Raw genomic sequence first — 19,039 nt, 5'->3', positions numbered from 1 at the left:
GGCTGTTTTACTCCGATTCTGTTTTACAGTGCTTTTCACATTTGGGAGAAGTAGGATTTCCCTGATTTTGGTGTTGACCATCTGGTGATGTCCATGTGTAGAGTCTTCTCTTGTGTTGTTGGAAGAGGGTGTTTGCTATGACCAGTGCATTTTCTTGGCAAAACTCTATTAGTCTTTGCCCTGCTTCATTCCGTATTCCAAGGCCAAATTTGCCTGTTACTCCAGGTGTTTCTTGACTTCCTACTTTTGCATTCCAGTCCCCTATAATGAAAAGGACATGTTTTTTGGGTGTTAGTCCTAAAAGGTCTTCTAGGTCTTCATAGAACCGTTCAACTTCAGCTTCTTCATCTTTACTGGTTGGGGCATAGACTTGGATTACTGTGATATTGAATGGTTTGCCTTGGAAACAAACAGAGATCATTCTTTCGTTTCTGAGATTGCATCCAAGTACTGCATTTCAAACTCTTTTGTTGACCATCATGGCTACTCCATTTCTTCTGAGGAATTCCTGCCCGCAGTAGTAGATGTAATGGTCATCTGAGTTAAATTCACCCATTCCAGTCCATTTCAGTTCACTGATTCCTAGAATGTTGACATTCACTCTTGCCATCTCCTGTTTGACCACTTCCAATTTGCCTTGATTCGTGGACCTGACATTCCAGGTTCCTATGCAATATTGCTCTTTACAGCATTGGACCTTGCTTCTATCACCAGTCACATCCACAACTGGGTGTTGTTTTTGCTTTGGCTCCATCCCTTCATTCTTTCTGGAGTTATTTCTCCACTGATCTCCAGTAGCATATTGGGCACCTACTGACCTGGGGAGTTCCTCTTTCAGTATCCCATCATTTTGCCTTTTCATACTGTTCATGGGGTTCTCAAGGAAAGAATACTGAAGTGGTTTGCCATTCCCTTCTCCAGTGGACCACATTGTGTCAGACCTCTCCACCATGCCTGCCCGACTTGGGCTGCCCCACGGGCATGGCTTAGTTTCATTGAGTTAGACAAGGCTGTGGTCCTAGTATTAGATTGACTAGTTTTCTGTGATTATGGTTTCAGTGTGTCTGTCCTCTGATGCCCTCTTGCAACATCTACCATCTTACTTGGGTTTCTCTTACCTTGACGTGGGGTATCTCTTCACGGCTGCTCCAGCAAAATGCAGCTACTGCTCCTTACCTTGGATGAGGAGTATCTCCTCACTGCCACCCCTCCCAACCTTGAACATGGAAGAACTCCTCTAGGCCCTCTGGTGCCCGCGCAGCCACCGATCCTTGGACGTGGGGTTGCTCCTCCCGGCTGCTGCCCCTGGCCTTGGAGGTTCGTGACATTGTACAGGAGACAGGGATCAGGACCATCCCCATGGAAAAGAAATGCAAAAAAGCAAAATGGCTGTCTGCGGAGGCCTTACAAATAGGTGTGAAAAGAAGAGAAGTGAAAAGCAAAGGAGAAAAGGAAAGATATAAGCATCTGAATGCAGAGTTCCAAAGAATAGCAAGAAGAGATAAGAAAGCCTTCCTCAGTGATCAATGCAAAGAAATAGAGGAAAACAACAGAATGGGAAAGACTAGAGATCTCTTTAAGAAAATTAGAGATACCAAGGGAACATTTCATGCAAAGATGGGCTCGATAAAGGACAAAATGGTATGGACCTAACAGAAGCAGAAGATATTAAGAAGAGGTGGCAAGAATACACAGAAGAACTGTACAAAAAATATCTTCATGACCAAGATAATCACGATGGTGTGATCACTGACCTAGAGCCAGACATTCTGGAATGTGAAGTCAAGTGGGCCTTGCTTGAAGTCAAGAAAACATCACTATGAACAAAGCTAGTGGAGGGGATGGAATTCCAGTGGAGCCATTTCAAATCCTGAAAGATGATGCTGTGAAAGTGCTGCACTCAATATGCCAGCAAATTTGGAAAACTCAGCAGTGGCCACAGGACTGGGAAAGGTCAGTTTTCATGCCAATCCCAAAGAAAGGCAATGCCAAAGAATGCTCAAACTACCACACAATTGCACTCACCTCACACACTAGTAAAGTAATGCTCAAAATTCTCCAAGCCAGGCTTCAGCAATATGTGAACCGTGAACTTCCTGATGTTCAAGCTGGCTTTAGAAAAGGAAGAGGAACCAGAGATCAAATTGCCAACATCCTCTGGATCATGGAAAAAGCAAGAGAGTTCCAGAAAAACATCTATTTCTGCTTTATTGACTATGCTAAAGCCTTTGACTGTGTGGATCACAATAAACTGGAAAATTCTGAAAGAGATGGGAATACCAGAGCATCTGATCTGCCTCTTGAGAAATCTGTATGCAGGTAAGGAAGCAACAGTTAGAACTGGAAATGGAACTACAGACTGGTTCCAAATAGGAAAAGGAGTTCATCAAGGCTGTATATTGTCACCCTGCTTATTTAACTTCTATGCAGAGTACGTCATGAGAAATGCTGGACTGGAAGAGGCACAAGCTGGAATCAAGATGCAGGGAGAAATATCAATAACCTCAGATATGCAGATGACACCACCCTTATGGCAGAAAGTGAAGAGGAACTGAAAAGCCTTTTGATGAAAGTGAAAGAGGAGCATTCAGAAAACTAAGATCATGGCATCTGGTCCCATCACTTCATGGGAAATAGATGGGGAAACAGTGGAAACAATGTCAGACTTTGTTTTTTTGGGCTCCAAAATCACTGCAGATGATGATTGCAGCCATGAAATTAAAAGATGCTTACTCCTTGGAAGAAAAGTTATGACCAACCTAGATAGCATATTGAAAAGCAGAGACATTACTTTGCCAACAACTGTCCGTCTAGTCAAGGCTATGGTTTTTCCAGTGGTCATGTATGGATGTAAGAGCTGGACTCACATCCACAGGTAGCCACATCTAGTCTAGGTAGAAGACCCAGAGGTCCTGGACGCTGACATGAACACAGTTTCTGAGTAGAAGGGGAGGGACTCCCTTGGGGAAGTCTATGTGCTTATAGGGTTGTTGGTGAAGAAAGCTGAGCGCCGAAGAATTGATGCTTTTGAACTGTGGTGTTGGAGAAGACTCTTGAGAGTCCCTTGGACTGCAAGGAGATCCAACCAGTCCATTCTGAAGGAGATCAGCCCTGGGATTTCTTTGGAGGGAATGATGCTGAAGCTGAAACTCCAGTACTTTGGCTACCTCATGCGAAGAGTTGACTCATTGGAAAAGACTCTGATGCTGGGAGGGCTTGGGGGCAGGAGGAGAAGGGGACAACAGAGGATGAGATGGCTGGATGGCATCACTGACTGGATGTATGTGAGTTTGAGTGAACTCTGGGTGTTGGTGATGGACAGGGAGGCCTGGCATGCTGTGATTCATGGGGTCGCAAAGAGTCGGACACAACTGAGCGACTGAACTGAACTGAACAGAGGCTTTCCCTAAAGATCTTCACCCCCACCCCCATTCAGAATAACTCACACAGCAAATTCCCACTGGCTATCTGTTTTACCTATGGCAAGGTACATGTTTCAAAACTGCCCTCTCAAGTATGATAAGGAGAACCAAAGCTAGTGCTCTGTGACAACCTAGAGGGGTGGCATGGGGAGGGAGGCGGCAGGGAAGTGGAACAGGGAGGGGAGGAGTGTGTGCCTGCGAATGACTCATGGATGCATGGCAGAAACCATGGCAATATTGTGACGCAATTATCCACCAATTAAAAATAAAATAAAACTGAAACTGAAAAAAGAGTAACTCATACTGCATTCCAGTGACACTCTTATTGTGGAGTCTTTTTGTTTTGTTTTTGTTTTTCTTTCTTACAGTCTGTTTTATAAAACTAATATTCAGAGAGGAAAGGCAAATGATTGGGAAAACAGTGAGCAAAGACATTTCTTGCAAAGAGCAGAATCAAGTTATGGCGGACGTGTTCACCGAGGATCTTCTTCTATCATCAAAGCAGGCTGTGTTCACCACCCCTGCCGGGGTGGGTTCTGTAATTGCGGAAGATCATTGACTTGGATGTTACGTATTCTGTATAACAATCATTGGAAATAATCATGGTGCTTATCTTATTTCTTCTTCTTCTTCTTTTTTTTTTATAAGCAATCAAACCACAGGTAGCCACAGCTAGTCTAGGTAGAAGACCCAGAGGTCCTGGACGCTGACATGAACACAGTTTCTGAGTAGAAGGGGAGGGACTCCCTTGGGGAAGTCTATGTGCTTATAGGGTGGTTGGTGGAGACTGTAGTGAAGGTACATATACTCTTCTTGAAAACAATTCTACTTTATTCCACTATTAAAAGGATTAATACATTTCAGCTGGGCACTTCTTTTCTTAGCTAAAGACTGCATTTTATTTCCTTTTTTCTTATCATACATATTTAAAGTATACAAATTAATTATTATATGTAAAGATTCTTAGTCACCACAACATAGGATAGTTGTCCCCTCATACAGTTACCTTTGTATGAGTTTGTGTGTGTGTGTGTGTGTGTGCGCGTGAATGGCAAGAATGCATAGGATCTACTTTCTATCACATTTCAAGTACTAGTTACAGTACTGTTACCTACAGTCACCATGCTACATGCATTAGATCTCCTGCACTTATATAACTCAAATGCGTAGCCCTTGACTAACACGTCTCCATTTCTCTAGCTCTTAGACCCTGGTAATCACCCTTCTATCTTCTGCGTCTATGACTATGACTGTTTTAGGTTCCACATGTAAGTGAGATTGTACAGTATTTGTCAGTCTGTATCTGGCTTATTTCAATGAACATAATGTCCTCCAAGACCGTCCATATTGTCATAAATGGCAGGATCTCCCTCTTTTAAAAGCTGAATAATATTCCATCGCATATGTATCCCACATTTTCTTTATCATCCCCTGATACACAGTGAGTCGTTTCAATGTCTTCGCTGTTGTGCACTATGCTGCAATGAGCGTAGAAGTGCAGCTAGGTATATCTTCAGGATCTTGATTTCAATCTGGCTGTTGTTCAGCCACTAAGTCATGTCTGACCATGAGACCTCCTGTACTGTAGCACAAAAGTCTCCCTGTCCTCCACTATTTCTCCCAGAGTTTGCTCAAATTGATGTCCATTGAGTGAGTGATGCTACCTAACCATTTTATCCTCTGCTTCCCCTTTCTCTTCCTGCCCTCCATTTTTCCCAGCATCAGGATCTTTTCCAATGAGTCGGCTCTTTGCATCAGGTGGCCAAAGTATCGGAGCTTTAGCTTCAGCAACAATCCTTCCAATGAATACTCAGGCTTGATTTCCTTTAAGGTCGAGTGGTTTGATCTCCTTGCAGTCCAAGGGACTCTCAAGAGTCTTCTTTAGCACCACAATGAGAAAGCATCAATTCTTCAGTGCTCAGACTTCTTTAGGGTCCAATTCTCACATCTGAACATGACTCCTGGAAAAATCATAGATTTGACCATATGGAAATTTGTCAGCAAAGTGGTTTGGATAAATATCCAGAAATGGGATTGTTAGATCCTATGGTATCCTGAAATAAACTTTTTGAAAAACCTCCTTACTGTTTTCCACAGTTGATGAATAGCATTCTATTTCATGTAAAATTACTGCGTCTTCTTTAATCCATTTATCTGTCGATGAACATGTAGTTTGTTTCATATTTTGGCTATTGCAGAAAATGCTGCAATGAACACAGAGGTGTGCATGTTTTTTCTGAGTTGGTGTTTTTGTATTCTTTTGGCAAATTCCAAGACATGGAACTGCTAAATAACATGGTAGCTCTAGCTTTAATTTTTAAAGAACGTCCATACTGTTTTCCATATTGGCTGCTCCAATGTACATTTCCAGCAACAGTGCATGAGGGTTCCCCTTTCTGCACATCCTCGCCAAGGCTTGCTGTTGTCTGTATTTTGATACGGCTGCCAAGCACGTGATATTTAGTTGTGGTGTTGATTCATATTTCCCTGATAATATTTGAAGGTGAGCAGCTTTTCATACACTTGTTAGCCGCTTGCTTGGCCATTCTTAGGAAAATGTTTATTCAAATCTGTTGCTCATTTTTACTCCAGTTATTTATTATCGTGTTATTGAGTGGTAAGAATTCCTTACATATTTTAGGCATTGACCCTTCTTCAGATCCATAGTTTGCAAATATTTTCTCCATTTCATAAATAGTTTGTCTTTTGATTATTTCTTTTGTATGCAGAGGATTTTTATTTGATGTAGTCCAGCTTGTTTATTTTTGGTTTTTCTGTCTTTACTTTTGGTGTTACATCCAAATATTTTTTAAGGCTAATATCAAGCAGCTTTATAGTTATATTTTCATCTAAGTATTGTACAGTTTCAGTCCTTACTTTTAGTTTTTAATCACTTTTGAATTGATTTTTATGTATGGTATATATTAAAGATCCACAATTCCCCCCCCCCCTTTTTTTTTCATTCTTTCTTCTTTTTCTTCTCCTTCTCTTCCACAGTATTTTTTGGCATGTGGATACCAAGTTTTCCCAACATGATTTATTGAAGAGGCTGTCTTTTCCCCATTGTGTATACTCGGTGCCCTTTCAAAGGTTAGTTAATGGTATATCTATGGGGATACTTCCTTTTCAAATCTCCTTTGCAGGTAGGTATGACTAAGTTCTGTTTGGGGCTATGAGAGAAAGTTGTGTATGTGATTCCTGACTCATGCTTATGAGAAGAATTGTGTCAAACCTTCCCCTCTCAATTCCTTTCGATTCACTCAAATGCATAAGAGATGTTGTACGTTATCATGCATCTATTAGACCATGGCATATGGAATCCAAGCCTTGAGGATAACTTGGGCAAATGGAGAACCAATAAAAAAGCTTGGCATATTTGTTTAGGATCTGGAACTTCAGAAATCACATTTGTATCTAAGTTAAATATGCACTTATAAATGCCTTTGTTTACTTTTATTGCCATATAACTGCTTTACAATGCTGTGTTGGTTTCTGCTGTTCAACAAAGTGAATCAGATATGCGTGGATGTATGTCCCCTCCCTCTTGAACCTGCCTCCCATCCCCCACCCCTCTCCAGGTCATCACAGAGCTCTGAGCTGAACTCCCTGGGCTATACGGCAGTTTCACACTAGTTATCTGTTTTAGACGTAATAATGCCTAAATGTCAATGCTACTTTTCCAATTTGTTTCTTTAGAGTCCAAAAGAGAGTGGATTCTCAATATCACATTGACAGCATCATTAGGTAGTTACTTGAGAGAGAAAAGCTGTATATGTTGCTTATAAACAAATATTTCTCCTAAAGCAACTAAACCTGTATACAAAAGATAATTTATGTTTATTTAATTTTATCTTTTACGACAACTTTAAAGCCATTTTAAAGTACGTATTTATGTTGCTGTTTGGTTGTCCAGTCGTGTCTGACTCTTTGCGACCCCATGGATGGCAGCGTGTCAGGACTTCCTGTCCCTCACCGTCTCCTGAAGTTTGCCCAAGTTCGTATTCATTGCATTGGTGATGCCATCCAGCTGTCTCATCCTCTGACACCCTCTTCTCCTCCTGCCCTCAATCTTTCCCAGCATCAGGGACTTTTCCAAAGAATTGGCTGTTCGCATCAGATGACCAAAATACTGGAGCTTCAGCATCAATCCTTCCAAATATATATTTAACTTAGATACAAATATAATTCCTTAAGTCCCAGATTCAAGACAATTAAGACTAAGATTTTTACTGTTTAACTATGACATATAGTCAGTTACAATGATTCCATCAAGGTATTACTGATAATATTAATATATTTAAAATTAATATATTTAGTAAAAGTTATACCATTAATACATGTTTTTTGAAAATTATCTTCATTTTATCTTTTTTAATTTCAATTTTTATTGTATTTTATACCTTTCATTCACAAAAAGGTAGTGTGTATTATATACTCTATAAATAAGTTGCAGATTTTTAAAAAATAACGCTTTGGTTGGGTGTATTTTCAGCCCATGCCAAAATTTAAGTGCTAACACTTCAGTTGGGAGCAAGATAGCAGGGAAGCAAGGGAGAAGATGACTTTAGAATGAAGCAGGAAGCAAAGAGCAAATACTTAACTTAGTGCATTACTGAGCTGATCACAGCTTCAGAAGTATGTTAAGTAGTGCTTGGGTTCGCAGGGTCCTCAGAGAGGCAAAAGGAACCACTGTGTCTCCAAATAGTTGACTAAAGAAGAGGAAAGGAGATCATTTGTATGTGTCTCATTTTCCCTTGAAGAAAGCCGCTGTATCCGTCATCCACCACGCTCCTCTTCCGGGTGGTGCTCCCCAGCTCCTTAACGTGTGTGCGCTCGGTCCTGTCTGACGCTTTGCAACCCCATGGACGGTAGCCTGCCAGGCTCCTCTGCCCATAGCATTTCCCAGGCAAGAACACTGGAGCAGTATGTCATTTCCTACTCCAGGGGATCGTCCCAACTCAGGGATCGAGCCCGCGTCTCTTACATCTCCTGTATTGGCAGGTGGGCTCTTTACCACTGTGTCACCTGGGAAGCCCGCCCAGTTTCTTAGAGGAACACTTGTTCCCGGAGTGAAGCACAGCTCATGGGGAAAGGGAAGCAGCCAGGCTAGTCCGGGATGAGTCTGGTCCCTCAGCAGTCCCTGGACAGGCTGGCATCTCAGCAACAATAGAGGTCAGGCCCCAGGGTGCGAGGAGCTGAGACGGTGGGCGGGATGCTGTGTGTTAGTATCTGCGGATGTCCTGAGGGGCTTCTTTAACACAGTAGATAATACAGAAGCTTCCCTTTCCATCAGGAAGCTGGCAACAGAGCTCTTTGGAGCCTTTCTCAAAAGATCTTGTGGCTTTTAAGAAAGCATTTGGTACTTAGCAATCTTCCTGGAGTGCCCAGTGTCACATTAAGCGAGCACATTTGAAGAGACAAAGTACATGATTGAAAAACAGCCCGGAGACTAGTTCAGTGGGAAGGGACGTTAGAGAGCGATGAAGTCCCAGTGAAAAACAAATGTTAGTAGCTTCTTTTAAGGGCAATATATAGTTTTCTTCTTCTTCTTTTTTTTAAATAAGTAATCACTGGATAGCTTTAAGGTAAAGGGTATTTTTAACTTAAAATATCTGAAAAGGATTGGCTCCCACTACAGAAGCCTGAAATTTGGAGCCTAAAGAGTGAAAAATGGCTGAGAACCCTGAGCGTCCAGGGCAGTGCTCTCCTGGCTGTGTGTGGCGTGTGCCAGCAACTGCTGACGCTGATGAAATACATCACTTACGCTTCCCTCGTAGCTCAGTCAGTAAAGAGTCTGCCTGCAGTGCAGGAGACCCGGGTTTGATTCCTAGGATGGGAAGATCCCCTGGTGAAGGAAATGGCAACCCACTCCAGTGTTCTTGCCTGGAGAATCCCTTGGATTAGAGGAGCCTGGCGGGCTATATAGTCCACCGGGTCGCATAGAGTCAGACACAACTGAGCGACTTCACTTTCTTTCTTCTTTCTTGCTCTATTATGGGTTCAAATCCCCTAGTATTGTGGCCCCCAATCTTTTTGGCACCAGGGACCTGTTTTGTGGAAGACAATTTTTCCACGAATGGACGGCAGGTAGCGGTGCTGGTTTTGAGATGATTCAGATGCATTACATTTTTTGTGCACTTTTTTTATTTATCATTATTACATCAACTCCACCTCAGACCATCATGCGTTAGACCCTAGAGGCTGGGGACCCCTGCCCAAGGACCCCTATTGGCAGTCTTCCTATGTCCTAAATCATCTGCATATATTTACTTTTATTTCCTGAAAACCTATGTATAATAAATAATTTTATGGGCTATGGCTTGGGATGAATCAACTAAAACCACCTATTATTTTAGAAAAAGAAAAGTCATACAGAGCAATGGTTTAATTAAATTAAAAATTTCAATGTGTTAAGGAAAATTAAGTCTGAAACTTTCTATATTCAAATGAGTTTTAGGCTGTTTTAATTGTGTGATTATTTCCATGGGTAATATTTTTAAAAACTGATGATGCCTTTGAAACAAGCACTTGGTAGTATCCCAGAGGAATTCATCTGAAGGATGATGCATATTAACAGAAAAAAAATAAGAAATAATATCTATATTATACATCTGCAGTTCTATAGAGCACAGCACAGTGATTAAACAATATTTCAGGATCTGGTAAATTTTGTCCATATTTATAAGAAAGCTTATGTAAGTTAAGCATGACTCTCTTTTAGATAAACGAGAATGAAGCATCATCTCACCAGCTCTCTGAAGATATCATCTAATACAGCTATACATCTGTGGAATCACTCCATGAATGCAGAATAATGGTCTTTGATGTTTTATACTTTTGGTTAAAATCCCATTTTTATGGTTCAAGAAATGTGTTTTGACCCATGCACTCTATGTACTGATTTATCTACTTCCTATCTAGTGAACCTAAAATGGTTTTAAAAGAGTTCTGAAGATGCCAGTGAACATCTGAAAGTATTTTATGATACCTACAATAAAAAAAAAAAAAAAAAAGAATTCCTGTTACAGAGGAGTTTAAATTGCCCAGAACCATAAAAGGATTATTTTTCTAACAAATGAACTTAGTTCTGTTCCTTGGTTCTTCCTGTATTCTATAGACTGGAGAAATCCTCCATCAGTCCTGCCAGCACCCCAACAATTAACTCTTTCACTGCAGCCCGCCTGCTAACTCAATATCCCATCCTCTTATTCGATGCTGAGATTTTATTCACTCCGTCTTGACAGGTCTCTGAACTCGGTGCAGTACTGTTACGTGAACTGGATTTTATCTCACTTAAAACTAATGTATACTCGAAAATAACACAGTATTATAAATCAGCTGTATTTCAATTAAAAATAAATAAAAATAAAGTTGTTCACTCACATACACACATGGAGAAAAGGCAAGGGGTTCTTCAGCAGGAATTATAGTGTTCACTATAGAAGTAAACGATGGCTTTTTGAGTCCATTCTCTGTTTTCTAAAAAAATAATTTTTAGTGCTTAATCAAAGAAGCTTTTTCCTCCAAAAATGCAGTTTTTTGAAAAATTAAAATAATGCGATAGAATGTTTGCATCTTCTCACATTTAATGTGTTAAATCCTAGTTTCCAGTGTGATAGTATTTGGAGGTGGAATCTTTGGGAAGTGATTAGGCTACGAGGGTGGAAACTTTATGATTAAAATGGATGCCCTTATAACAAAGACTTCAGAGAACTCTCTCGCACCTTTCACCAAGTGACACCACAGAGAAAAGACAGCTGTTTGTGAATGGAGAGGTGGGCTCTCACCAGATCCCGCCTGCGGGGCTTTGAGCTTGAGCTTAGCCTCCGGAACCGTGAGAAACGATTTTCCGTTGTTTATGAAGCCACCCAGGCTGTGATAATTTTGCTACATGAACTAAGAGAAAGATATCATTAATAGGCTTAGGAATTCAAAGACTAGTTTTCCTCAAGAACATTGAGGAAGTAGTTATTTTACAGCTTTTCCATAATATTCTGAGATTTTTCTTTTTCGAATATGCTGTAAAGAGGTATGAAGAGGGTAAAAACCCTATTATCTGTTTCTCCAAACATAGAGTAAACTTGGTAAACTGCAAATCCAAACTGTTGACTGCCTCCCAAAACCATCCTGTTACCAATTTCCTCGGAGATTCTTCAGAGAAACCTGCCTTCTAGCCTTAAGGACTACCAGAGTGATAGCTGATGATCTTAGATTATAAATTCAGAAATACAGTCGTTACCCTCATCTCTCCTAGAAAGAAAACATTAAGGGAAGAATATCTAATAAAAAATATGTAGAATATGTAATTGCTTGTCTTTCCTTTTAATCTGGGATATTACTAAGTGGTAGTATAGAAAGGAATGTGTACTTGTATTTGAAATAGTAATGCATAGAATAAAGCTGGATTTAAAAAATATAAGTTTTTAAAAAAATTTTTGGTATTTAATAGTCATATTACAAGCTACATCTTTATGAAGGATATTCAAAATCAGCTCCACGATGATTTTAATATGCATAAATTCTATTGGTAAAGGCAATAACCTTATATCAGGAATCAGTATTGGAAGTGCTTCTGGATTATCTATTATAAATGAATTTCATTAAAACAAGCCATGTGCAATTTATTTTTAATTCTGATGTATATATTCAACATCTGAATGCACATACTTCTTTCACGCAGTTTAATCAAATTCATGTATTTACAGTTTTTTAATCAAGATTTTAACTTCAGCAAAAAGCGAACGATATCATATAATATATGCTAAACATGTAAATATATAGTCCATAAAATTACCACAAAACTATAAAATATTACCTCCAAGTGTGTATATTTGAATTAAAATGCTATGAATTGATTTGCATGCATTAAAGTAGATTAGCTTTATATTATCAAGCAAGCATTTTGTAAATATTCAGTCCCCTTCTAATTTTGGATTCCTTAATTTTATAAGGAAGAAACATCATCTCAGCAAATCAAAGTCTGTGATTTATCCACATTTTCAGAATTATATACCAGTTGAGTTGAGATTATCATCACTGTCATTTTATTTAAACCCACAATTCTCTTTCATATATGAGTAGGTGACTTCTATTTCTGGAAAGTGAGGGAATATTAATTTAGGAGTGTATGTTATGTAGGAAAATATCCCAAACATGATAGCTTTAATATCTGTATTGCATGATTATATTTCTGTTTCAGCAACATAATGTTTCAATTTAACAGTTTCTGGAGTACCTTCTCTGTGCAAAGACGTGTTCAGTCTTTAGCCAAGCAAAAATGACTGAGTTAGGTGCTTCCCGCAGAGACTCTTCCACCTTAGAAGAGAGACACACGTGCTTCTGGAATAGCTGTAATTCCAGGCCTACGATGCAGCCTGTCTAAAGGGAAGTGGGAATCCATTGTGAAGGATGCTGGAGAAAGATGATTAATGGTGACTCAGGATGTGAAATGAAACTCGAATATCTTGATATTTTTTCAACAATCCTTATATATTATCAGTCAACTTAAGTGTGGGTTGCCCTTTTCAGAAATCTACAATCTGTGGAATAAACTACAAATAGCAAAAAGGAAAATTGGAACATATGAAGTGGTGATTAGTTTTCTGAACTCCTCTGAACATCTAACTTTGGCAAAAGTTATAGTAACTAATTCATGATTAAGAGGTTAGACTATTACCCCCACAGTGTGTGTTATTCTTGATTTCCTCCCTCTCTCTGCTACTTTATTTGACTGTAGAACTAAGTTCACTTGTCCTTAGTTCTTTTAAAATAAAAGTATTGCTTACACAATTCTCAACAATTTTAATCTTGTATCTTATTTTATACAGTTTTGAGATGATTATCTCAACATATTGCTCAAATATTTATTTTATCATTTCTTCAAATATGACTTTAAACCTGCCAAATGTACCCTGAAATTGGATTTCAAATTCTAATTAAACTGAGACAAACATATGTGACCTTGAAAACCCCAGTGCAGAAAGAAGTCATGCTTCTTCCTTTTTACTTTAATTTAGAAGCAATATTCAACATGTCTGAATTTGTATTTGTCTAATAGATTTTCATTATTGCTCAAAGTACCATAACATCACTTATAGCAATTATATTTCTACAGGTATTTCTATATGCTATTCAACCAAAAAATGCAATTATTTTCATTAATTTGATTTTGTTTTTAATATGCTGGCAGTGCAGAGTATACCTTGTTAAATCAGCAAATACAGTTGTGGATAATATAATTACATTGTAGCTATAAATATAAATATTTAATTAGACATATTTGCATTTAGGGATTAGAAGATGTATAGTCATGGAGAGCTTTGGAATGCATTTTATCATTTCGTTACTACCAAATGACTTTATAACTATCTCCTAAAAGGAAGGCCGGATGTTTATCTTTTTGATGTCTTTATTCTTAGAGCTATCTTTATGGATAATTAAAATATTAAGTTTCAAAGACTTGTACTTAGTGTGTTTATCAGTCAGGGTCCCAGTTGGAAGCAGACGGCAAGCTAAAATGAGGATAATTGAAGGAAGATTTTATAAAGGGACCAAATATAAAGAAGGCAAGATACAAGGGAACTGCATGAAACGGCGGGGCTCCCAGGCTAGTAGGAGTGGTTGTCGTCAGCCTCGCTCCTTCTTAATGGGCGTGCTGCTGACGCCGCTCGGTGCTTCAGTCGCGTCCCACTCTTTTCGACCCCATGGACTGTAGCTCACCAGGCTCCTCTGTCCATGGGATTCCCCAGCCAAGAATACGGGAGTGGGTAACCTATCCCTTCTCCAGCAGATCTTCCTGACCCAGATTTGAACCTGGGTCTCCTGCACTGCAGGTAGATTCTTTATCTCAGAGCCACCAGGGAACCCTTCATGAGCATGGGAAGAAAGCATTTCTGGAAGCTAGAAAGGAAATTTCTTCTGGAGAGAGCTGCCTTGGAAAGAGAAGTTTCATTTGGGTGAGGGACATAGGCAAACCCCAAATAAAGGAGCAAGGAAATAAATATCTAATGTATTCACCCATGAATCTTCAAAAAAGTTTTCCTGTTAACTAAATCCACCCAGAATCCTGAGCACATGGCTGTCCCTTAATATCCTTTATACAAGTTCTTCAGAGACTCAAGTGCACAGTGGCTATGAGAGGCAAAGAGAAGATATCAAACAAGAGAGATGTCAGGAACAACTGGTCAAGTGATTCACAGATAGTTCATGGCCCTTTGACTAATCCAAATAAGTTAAGATTTTATTAATATCTCCACAACACAATTTACACCAGGCTAATTTACTAAGAGAGCAGGATATGGTAAGAATAAACATCAACATCTTAGGACTCAGTGAACTAAAATGGACAGGAATGGGCGAATTTAATTCAGATGACCATTATATCGTGGACAAGAATCCTATAGAAGAAATGGAGTAGTCCTAATAATCACTGAATAGTCCAAAATGCAGTACTTGGGTGCAACCACAAAAATGACAGAACGATCTCGGTTCATTTCCAAGGCAAGCCACTTAACATGTAGTACTGTAACCGCAGTCATTCAAGTCTATGCTCCTACCACCGATGCTGAAGAAGCTTAAGTTGATCAGCTCTGTGAAGACCTAGAAGACCTCCTAGAACCAACACCATAAAAAAAAAAAGGGGGGGGCTATGTTCATCACTGGGGATTGGAATGCAAAACAGGAATTTAAGAGTTACCTGGAGTAACAAGCAAGTTTGGCCTTGGAGAACAAAATGAAACAGGGCAATGGCTGACTGAACTCTGCCAAGAGAACACACTGGTCATAGCAAACACTCTTTTTCAACAACACAAGAGACGACTTTACATATGGACATCACCCAATGGCCAATGCTAAAGTCAAATTGATTATATTCTTTGTAGCAGAAAATGGAGAAGCTGTATACAGTCAGCAAAATCAAGACCTGGAGCTGACTATGGCTCAGATCATCAGCTTCTCATAGTAAATACACGTCTACATTAAAAAAGAAGAGAATCACAAGTCAATAGCTTGCTATTGAAGTTAAATTGGTTATTAATTTAAACTACATTATTATAAGAACTGAGTTGTTCCCACAAAACTCTTTCAGATTTATTGCATGTTCTCTATCAACAGTCATTTTAATGACTGAATTTTGCGTATTGACATAGTACATGCTTCTCTTTTTGAAAGAGGAAGCAGCGATAGGAACATTAAAGATGCAGCGTGGCAGAATCCCTAATGTGCTGTCATCAGACTATCCTGGTCTGGTTCACGCTCCTGCACAGTTGTGACCGACTCCTTGTGACCCCGTGGACTGTCCCTCCGGCTCCTCTGTCTGTGGGATTTCCTGGGCAAGAATCCTGGAGTGCGTTGCTATTGTGACCGACTCTTTGTGACCCCGTGGACTGTCCCTCCGGCTCCTCTGTCTGTGGGATTTCCTGGGCAAGAATCCTGGAGTGCGTTGCTCTTTCCTTCTCCAGGGATCTTCCTGACCCAGGGATGGAGCCCATGTCTCCTCCACTGGCAGGTGGATTCTTACCACTGAGCCACCAGAGAAGCCCAGTGCTGTGTTAATGTAAAGTATCATCTATTGACAAAATAAAGGGTGAGTTTTAAAAATGTAGCATAAATCAGACTTTGGAATTCATACCCACTTTTTTTTAGACTGTCAAAAATTATATAAAAAGCATATGTCTTGTTTGGACAGAATCTTAGTTTCAACCTTGGAACTGAATATCTGCTCAGTATCATTTATTCATCTATTTACTCAAATGCCAACCAAAAATGCTGCACTAAAAGCCATTGATCCTGTGCCCCAGTACACAGAGAATCAAATCTAATTAAGAAATAGAAAGTCTGTATGAAGGAGACTAACAAAAAACTAAGAGTTATTAGAAAAGGGAGCAGAGATACATTATTTCCTGTATACACATTAGTCTGAATAAAATTATTATTAATCAGACATTATTAGTATTCCCAATAGAATGAAAACATCATTTAGGGTTTGTTTGTTTCTCTGTTGGGCACCCCAGATTCTTGGAACTATGCCTGGAATCTTATAATTACTCAGATATTTGTAAATGAGGGGGAAAAATTAATGGAAAATGAAAAAGGAAACAAAATAATCTATGGTTCAATAAGCAAATTGTCATTTAAGATGAGATAACCAAAGCTCAGAGAGGTAGTCATTTGTCTGAGGTCATCACATGCATTTGTTTATGTCTTATGTTAAGAAAATATACTTTTAAAACTATTTGAAGTCAGAAATAGTAACAAGGTCATGAGCTTAATTGTGAAGAACTAAACTCTCAATAATATGTTCTTACCTAATATATTTTTCTTTTTTTACTGCAGATGATAGTCTTAAATTTAATGAAAAATATGATGAAACGTCACTTCAAGGAAAGGACCTTTTTAAACTATAGCTTTAAATCTAGTATCAGCTAGTACTAGCTCATATTCCCAGGATCCTTCAACAGAATGATTCTGATGATCAATAGCATAATGTCTAAATAAGGTAGATTTCAAACAACATTCAGGCCTTTGCTAAATAGGATACTGAATTTCATATAAATGCAAAGTCCTACTGCATGCATCAAAATTTGTGTGAATTATATTATTATTGAAAGAATGCTAGATAAATTGAGACTTTTGATAAACTTATTTTAAACCACATCCTAACAGTGTATGATGGTGTTCAATACAATGTTCATATTGCTTTTACTTCCATTTAACTGAATATAAATATTTCAACTTTGTATTGCATATAATTAGAAATGCTGCCAACTCAAGTGTAAAAAATGCTTTTCATCAAGACATTAAATATTCTTAAATTAGGTGCTTAAGATTTTTAAATAAGTGAATATTTTTTGCATCTAGATGTATTTTTCCTAATGTGTTCATACTAATAGTTATTCTTCATCAGTGGTATTTTAAATGTTGTAAGTACGTTTCACTGACTGAAATATTCAGAGTGTACAGTAATAATAACTGGTCAACAATAGTAATAATTACAGCAAATACTTGTCATAAATAAGTCTCCATTATGTTATTAGATTGGAATTGACTTCAGAAGGATCCATTAGATTAATGGTATTTGCTTTAACAAGGGCTTGCTGCATAGCTCAGTTGGTGAAGAATCCACCTGCAATGCAGGAGACCTGGGTTTGATCCCTGGGTTGGGAAGATCCCCTGGAGGAGGGCATGGAAACTGACTGCAGTACGCTTGCCTGGAGAATCCCATGGACAGAGGAGTCTGGCGGGCTGCAGTCCATGGGGATCACAAGAGTTGGACACGACTTAGTGGCTAAACCACCATCACCGTTACTTTAACGAATGGACCTTAGTAGTCCACTTATTTTACATATGCCTTAAGAGACTAGACAAATTCACCACCCATTTTGCAGATAAGGAAACAACATGACTGATTTACAAGTCGGTACTAGCCGTTGCAGATTCAGTTACACACAGCCTGTTTGACTAGAGATCTCACCCTACAACGGCCACAGGGATTTCATTTTACACTGTTGTTGTTATTGTTGAGTTGTTGAGTCCAACTCTTTGCAGTCTCATGGACTGTAGCATGCTGGTTCTCCACTGTCTCCGGGAGTTTGTTCAAATTCTTGTTCCTTGAGTCCGTGATGCTAATCTAACCATCTCATCCTCTGCCGTCCCTTTCTCCTCCCACCTTCAATCTTTCCCAGCATCAGGGTCTTTTCCAATGAGTTGGCTCTTCACATGAGATTACCAAAGTATTGGAGCTTCAGCTTCAGCAACAGTCCTTCCAATGAATATTCAGAGTTGATTTCCTTTAGGATCGATTGTTTTTATCTCCTTGCAGTCTAAAGGACTCTCAGGAGTCTTCTCCAGCAGCACAATAACAAAGCATCAATTCTTCGGCATTCAGCTTTTTTTTTCAGTCCAGCTCTCACATCCATACACGAGTACAGGAAAAACCAGAGCTTTGACTATAATGACCTTTGTTGGCAAAGTGATGTCTCTCCTTTTTAATACAGTGTCTCTGTTGGTCAGAGCTGTCCTTCCAAGGAGCAGGAGTCTTAATTTCATTGCTGCAGCCACTGTCTGCAGTGATTGTGGAGCCCGAGAAAATAGTCTGTCGCTGTTTCCATGTGTTTCCCCATCTGTTTGCCATGAAGTGCTGGGGCCGGATGCGGTCATCTTAGTGTTCTGAATATTGAGTTTTAAGCCAGGGTTCCCACTTTCCTCTTTCACTGTCATTGAGAGGCTCTGCAGTTCCTCTTCACTTTCTGCCATTGGAGTGGTGTCATTTGCATATCTGAGGTTCTTGATATTTTCCAGGCAGTTGGATTCCAGCTTGTGATTCATTCAGCCTGGTATTTCACACGATGTGCTCGGAATGTGAATTAAACAAGCAAGGTGGAAAATGTAGCCTCCTTTCCCAGTTTTGAACCAGTCAGTTGTTCCATGTCTGGTTCTAACTGTTGCTTCTTGGCCCACATACAGGTTTCTTAGGAGACAAGTAGGGTGGTCTGGTACCTTAAATTAAATTGGATAACTTGTCATAGCACTCTGAATCTGCTATGGGATTAAATATCAGGTAATTAAGTGCATATTATTGGGGAAACTTTTTTATGAAGCAATTTGTTACAGGTAATATT

Source organism: Bos javanicus, chromosome 14 (genome assembly GCF_032452875.1).
Source record: "Bos javanicus breed banteng chromosome 14, ARS-OSU_banteng_1.0, whole genome shotgun sequence".
Taxonomy (NCBI): Eukaryota; Metazoa; Chordata; class Mammalia; order Artiodactyla; family Bovidae; genus Bos; species Bos javanicus.
Note: the sequence above shows the minus strand (reverse complement) of the source record.